The sequence below is a fragment of the Haliotis rufescens genome, unplaced genomic scaffold (genome assembly GCF_023055435.1).
Source record: "Haliotis rufescens isolate VD_foot unplaced genomic scaffold, xgHalRufe1.0.p SCAF_4, whole genome shotgun sequence".
In the NCBI taxonomy this organism is placed as follows: domain Eukaryota; kingdom Metazoa; phylum Mollusca; class Gastropoda; order Lepetellida; family Haliotidae; genus Haliotis; species Haliotis rufescens.
The window spans coordinates 21,895,078-21,902,817 of NW_025964112.1; positions in this window are offsets into that span (position 1 = coordinate 21,895,078).

Here is a 7,740-nt window from a genome sequence, read left to right on the forward strand (position 1 = left end):
ATCCAAGCCTTGCGTACGAACTTATTGGCAGGGTTATAGAAATTCAAATATGATATGATACAGATTTGCGTTCACTGTTACGCCGGTTATTCGGATAGATATTCGAATGTAACATAACAGCTATCTATCTATCTATCTATCTATCTATCTATCTATCTATCTACTTATCATCCATGTAATCTGGATCTGCATCTGTCTTTTATACTCTACATATAGTGTAGTTCCACAAGCTGTTTCTACATCTGTTTTTATTCTTTTTGTCCATCAATCAATATGCATGCTTTGTCCTTCTGCTTATCTCACATTCTACCTCTCTAGTATCTCCCTAGGTATATTTGTCTATTTATGTATCTACATTTATAGCGGTGCATCTGTACGTCGTCCTGTCTATCCGATTATCGTCAGTCAGTTTGCCATCGTTTTGTCAGTTAGCCTCAACCAAACACCCTTTCTTCTATTTGTCCGTCCATCCACTCATACGGCTGTGCGACATGTGCACACGTCAGACACTAAGAATGGCTATCGGTTCCATGGTTCATTATGTATGCTCTGTCATGCTTCAATGCCATTTCATTGCCCTATTAACTACACTAATATAAGGTTTTCTCGGTTACATAGAAAGTGCATCATTTAAGCACGGTCACATCTTGAAAATGAATTGTGGGAACTGGCATACATTTTTGATGACACATCTTATCAGTGAAAAAAACTATTAAAAAATCAATGCTGAACGTTCATGGTATGGTAGTTTATAATTGTCTCTCTGAAATTCTATGGTATGAACGTTCATGGTATGGTAGTTTATAGTTGTCTCTCTGACGTCCTATAGTATGAACGTTCATGGTATGGTAGTTTATAGTTGTCTCTCTGACGTCCTATAGTATGAACGTTCATGGTATGGTAGTTTATAGTTGTCTCTCTGAAGTCCTATAGTATGAACGTTCATGGTATGGTAGTTTAAAGTTGTCTCCCTGAAGTCCTATGGTATGGACGTTCATGGTATAGTAGTTTATAGTAGTCTCTCTAAAGTCCTATGGTATGGACGTTCATGGTATGGTAGTTTATAGTAGTCTCTCTGAAGTGTTACGGCGTGATCATTTACAGCAATCTGTATGCAGTTTTATTCCATTCATGACGGAAAAATCGAAAGAAAACCAAACATATAAAAATAATGGAATTTACGCTAAGTTTATGTTACAGTTGTCGAATCTACACCTGACAAACCAATGAACGGGTTTCCTCGCCCGTCGGAGTACAGTCACCCAGTTACAATATGCGAACCATCAGATTCTACGACAAGGCACGTCACTGAAGCGTTAAACATAATCTAATGCTAACAGTATTTAATCACATAGTTACAAGCTGCCATTTTCCCGAATAAAGCACAGTGAATATTAATGTGTGGCAAGTACTATGCTGGCCGAGCCGCAGTATATAGACACGTTATTATCTTGTGCATCATATCAGGTTGCTTTCTTGATAAAATGGAATATATATTATTTGGAATTCAATCGCATATTATATAAAATTAAAATAAGATTTACTAACGTTAGAGGAAAAGTATTTATCAAATCTACAGGTTTGTTAGTTTCTCACATTCGATATTAAACACTATGTAAGAGAAAATGATAACTTTATCACTTGCATTGAGATAATTTCCTACATATCATCGGTGGAATAAATAAGTTGAATATATATCTACCCTCGGAAAGTAAAGAAGGAACAATAGAGAGAGGGAGAGAGAGAGGGAGAGACGAAAGGAGAGAGGGGTGGGTTGGGGGGACAGAGAGGAAGAGATATATATATAGTAATACTATTGTAATAATTAAATAAGTGGAGTAAAATTGAACACATTTTTAATTGGCTAGCGAATTCAACTCGTACCTCGTACGAGTCTCATCAGGCCATAACTGAATAACGGACATGAAGTAGCAACATATAGTTACGTGACGTCATAACATTTAGGAGAACCATGACGTCACAATACCAGGGTGACAATGGACAAATAGTTTACGCCTTTACATTTAACTTAGGCGCGTATTTATGAATGAAATATTGCTCTTTTTGAAACAATGTAGGTTCAAGATAAAAATTTAGCTTATATAGCGGGAAAACTAAAAAGTTGCCGCCTCCACATGTATCTAAATGTTCACTGAGTGGAATCGTGCGGTTGTGCCGCTGCTTTATTTGTGAACGGTGAAGATTCATTCTTCTTTTTAATTTAAGTTCTGTCTATATATATTTATAGTTACGACTTACCCAGCAGATGGCTTAGCTGTCGTCATTGATGTGTGATGTATTGCCATGATAGAGCAAATGCTGAAAATACAAAGCCATGATTTACTCAAGGTTGATTCATCCCATATGCTACACGTTAACATCCCAGACTGTTTATGTATTGGTAAGCACAGCCAGCGCACTATAAACTCAATATTCATACGACTCATACAAGTACAATTACCAATCTGTATGCATTGCTACAACCTAAATGTAGGTCAGAATAATTATAAGTATAACTATAAATATCAATATTCACGTTTAAAACCATCAGTTCCAACACTACTTACCGAATGAGTATGGTTTTACCTCGTTTTCATCATTATTCATATCGTGCCGTGTAGCAATGTATAGAATCGAACCAAGGGTCACGGCGAACCATCGAACTTTATAAAGACTAATCTACCCAACTGTCCCATTTCGAACAGTAACTTGAAATGGATCAAAATGATTTTATAGGAACATTTATATCCTTTGAGCTATTTAATCTTACCGAGCCTTGTTTGTTTGTTTGTTTATCGCTGCACTCAGCAATAGTCTACCTGTATGACGGAGGTCTGTACACAATCGACTCTGGACCAGACAATCCAGTAATTGATATCATGAGCATCGATTCACGCAATTTGGATAAGGCGACATGCATCAACCAAGTCAGCGTGCCTGACCACCCAATCCCGTTAGTCGCCTCGTACGGCAAGCACGGGTTGCTGATGACCTTGTCTAACCCGGATCGTCACGGGTTTTACCAAGTCTTGAGTGTCCAGTAGTCTAGAGTGCCAACATATGCTAAATAGAGTCCAGTCCCTTATTCGGATCTACAGATCGTTTGTCAACACTAATTCATTCCTGTCGGTTAAATAAATGATTGAATGATTGAGTCTTTCTCGTTTAACGCCGCGCTCGACAAGCATCAAAGTTGTAAAATTGTATTACCTTGTAGGCAGAGAAGAAGAGCGTACACCTGTTAAACGAAGAAATCACTTAAAAGTTGTTAATCCGAATGACTTCCTAAGCAACGGTCCAACCAAACGGATAAATGTATAAGATTTTTGAGGTCCTAACGGATGCTTTGTGCGCACATATATTCTTGGTAAAAGATAGAAGTAGAGGGGAATGTCCGAGTAACTCTCCATTCCTTAAAAATAACGGAGCAGAGGCCCCGCAGGGTCCGAGGCCCATTATTTTTAAGGAATGGAGAGTTACGAGGATATTCCCCTACTTAAAACTCATCCCTACTTTTACACTTTGACAAACTATTTTGTAGTTGAAAATATTTGAAAAATAAACCAGAACTCTTTGTTGTCTGTATTTTTAATTCGTGAGTTGCCCTTAGGTGATGCACGAGAAATGCGTTCTCTGCGGCTGTTTCACGTGCGCCAAGTTCCGTCGCGAGCTGACATTTACAATGCATGGTACACGGCTCTTCATAATTTCGTTGGGTCCTAAACTAGTATTTATCAATCGCTTGCACATTGTTAATACATGCTGATGGGTATAATAGGAAATATAGAGCCCCGAACAAGCGATATTTATATTACCTAATTTGTTTTTTCTCGTCAAAGGTTTATCTAACTATCTATAAATATGAACATTCTTGTGGGTACCCTGCTCTAACATAAAATATATACATATTATTTTGAGCTTTTAAGCATTATGTAAAATTATGAAAATATTGAATGGTTAATTTCACATAATGCCTTCATGTGCCGCAGTAGCTGAGATTGACAATTACCCGTTTTCAAATCTATACCCGATGCGGGTTCGAACCCCGATGGCGACACATGTTTCCGGAATCAGAATGAAAATATTCACTTGTAAATAAGTGTAAAAAATATTTCCGTCTGTTCCGAGTGGAAATTAATTCAAATGTTGCTTCAAGATATTGTACAGTTGACAAGCAACTCTCCATTCCTGAAAAATCATGGAGCGTTCAAACAATGGAAAGACGTCACAACGCCTCTGATAACCACTGACAATGACTCACTGAGTTGTCCCTGTCAGTTTGGTTAAATTAGCACTTCGTATACGATAAGAAACCCACGAATCAGTCCATGAGACTAAAACGTGTGAATACGTTTCACACGTTTTTGAAACAATACGTTCGACTGCTCACATAGATAAAATTTGCACGACATGATTTTTGTTCTTTCTTCACTAAATGGGGTCCTTATTATGTTTCTAGGTTCTAGCAAATTAAACCAAATAACAAAGCTATGTACACTCCCTAACGACCTAGTAGTTGTAGGATCCTCGTAGTGGCAGGAGCCTAGAAGAGGCAGGATTCTCGTAGTGGCAGGATCCTAGAAGAGGCAGGATCCTAGAAGTCGCAGTATCCTCGGAGTGGCAGGATCGTCGTAGTGGCAGGATCCTAGAAGTGGCAGGATCCTAGAAGTGGCAGGATCCTCGTAGTGGCAGGATCCTCGTAGTGGCAGGATCCTAGAAGTGGCAGATCCTCGTAGTGGCAGGATCCTAGAAATGGCAGGATCCTAGAAGTGGCAGTATCCTCGTAGCGGCAGGATCCTGGAAGTGGCGGGATCCTAGAAGTGGCAGGATCCTCTTAGTGGCAGGATCCTAGAAGTGGCAGGATCCTCTTAGTGGCAGGATCCTCTTAGTGGCGGGATCCTAGAAGTGGCATGATCCTAGAAGTGGCAGGATCCTAGAAGTGGCAGGATCCTAGAAAGGGCAGGATCCTCGGAGTGGCAGGATCCTCGAAAGCGCAGGATCCTAGAAGTGGCGGGATCCTAGAAGTGGCGGGATCCTAGAAGTGGCGGGATCCTAGAAGTGACGGGATCCTAGAAGTGGCAGGATCCTAGAAGTGGCGGGATCCTAGAAGTGGCGGGATCCTAGAAGTGGCGGGATCCTAGAAGTGGCAGGATCCTAGAAGTGGCAGGATCCTCGGAGTGGCAGGATCCTCGTAGTGGCAGGATCCTCGAAGTGGCAGGATCCTCGAAGTGGCAGGATCCTGGAAGTGGCGGGATCCTAGAAGTGGCAGGATCCTAGAAGTGGCAGGATCCTCGGAGTGGCAGGATCCTCGTAGTGGCAGGATCCTCGAAGTGGCAGGATCCTCGAAGTGGCAGAATCCTGGAAGTGGCAGGATCCTGGAAGTGGCAGGATCCTCGGAGCGGCAGGATCCTCGAAGTGGCAGGATCCTAGAAGTGGCGGGATCCTAGAAGTGGCGGGATCCTCTTAGTGGCAGGATCCTCTTAGTGGCAGGATCCTCTTAGTGGCGGGATCCTCTTAGTGGCAGGATCCTAGAAGTGGCAGGATCCTAGAAGTGGCAGGATCCTAGAAGTGGCGGGATCCAAGAAGTGGCAGGATCCTAGAAGTGGCGGGATCCTAGAAGTACCAGGATCCTCGGAGCGGCAGGATCCTAGAAGTGGCAGGATCCTAGAAGTGGCGGGATCCTAGAATTGGCAGGATCCTAGAAGTTGCAGGATCCTATGATCGGGCGCAAATCCAAGATTCGAGCTGATCATAATTTTTGATACAGTAAAGTTGTATCGTCCAAGGCCTGCAACACTTCCAGTATTCTCACATCAAGCTGACACGCCATCATTTGAACGAAATATTCTTAAAGATGCTTCGAACCCAACTTCGTCACTCATTCACAGTGTTCAATCAGTTCTCTGCAAAAATCGTATGTATGCTGGAACAATTTCAACAGAAACCATACGAAAAAAATAACGGATTAACACCTACATATCGTGTCAGGTGCGAACACTCCACACCAAAGAATAATTGGTGTTTTCATGTGATGAAAATAGAAAATCACTAGTTGACAAAACAATTTTTCATGAACAACTGATTCATAAACACATGCTCATTATATAGTCGGAATCGTACAATCGACCCTGCTTTTGGCAAAGATTTCTGATGAATATGGAAAAGGTTTTGTCGCTTTTATTCACTCTTGCACACGAAATTAGAATTTGTTATAAAAGTTATCGGGAGTGATAATACAGCAGAATAATCGTTAGGGTCAATACTTTTGAAGAGTATTTATTTTGTATTCTAGCATGTGTAAACCCTTGTTTAGAGTTTTCAGCGCGTCTAGGAATAGACGTTGCAAGCGTGAAATTGAATAAAAATACTTTCTTCCCACATTTTAGCCATACTGAGCTAGCTGTATTCCGACTAAAGTCACCTCGTCCTCGTGGTTATAAGTGGGAATGAACCATTGCTGGTCACAAACGTTAAAGGCATGTTCGCATATGAACCAGTATATAAACTGTATCAGAACTGAAACATGGTATAAGTGATCAAAGTTATACCCTCAATCAGATTACAATTCGATTTGAAAGTGAGCATTTGGGCACATCGCTACAAATGACTAAGATCAAACAATCGTACACTGTATATACATGCAGACTGATTACAATGTGATCAGCTTTCTGTTTTTGTGTGTATATGTTAGTTTATATGGAACCGTTGTCCAACTACACGCTTTAATTAATTTCTGATCATACACGTAGCGTATCTTTGAACCACAAAAACAAGCTACTTTTACCTTATGCGACTTTACTAGCCAAAGACTCAACATCTGTTTGATATATGTGATGTTGGCAAAGGAATTAATTTCTTAGACGCGTTGTACTCAGTGGAAGGAAAGTTCCACCATGATGGGATCATGTTATAACTAGCGCAGTTCACCTGTCCGCTGTAGCTGGAGGCGAATTGACAGGCTACTGATTGCCAGCGAGAGATATCATCACCATCGCTTCCCATCGCATTTCATCTAGCTCCACGGGAGGTAAAATCGATCGATACTCAAGGCCACAGCGAAATGGTCTCCCTTCACCTAATTAACCCATTTTGGCGGGGGATTTTCTTCCTGTTCAGAATATTGCGATTACCACTATCCGAAATTCTATATAACTTTAGTCTTTTAATGTCACACTTTGTTGAATTATGTCAACTAGTTTGCATGGACCGCCTTACGTAGGAGGTCGCTTTGGAAGTCATTAACCTACTTGGGAACTTTTGTCAGCAACTATTCCTGATTATGGTCAGTGATGTCTGCTATTGAGGTAATGTGTGTCATCAATATATCTAAAACATGGGATAAATCGGCTCAGTTATCATGCGCTGGTTAGATGACCGGTTAGATCTAACAAATTGACCTGTTGCGGTTTGTAATGACACTCGGAACTAGCTTTTGGGAACTCTTCTTCATATAATTCCAACATGTTGCATATTAAATTGGCATTCAAGGTGTTAGGTTTGCTTCGCAATGATACCAGGTCCACGCTCTTTTCAGCGTAGGTAACACGACAAGACGCTATGTTGGTGTGGATTGAGTTCAATGGTTTTTAGCGTCAGAGAGTGGCGCAATTAACTCTTCTCCAAAAAGGGAGCCCATAAGACGACGAGATTTTTGCGGGCATCACAATACCTCTATTGCCGATTAAAGCATAGTTGAATAATTACACAACACTGAACAGCAATCTTATATTATATACAGGC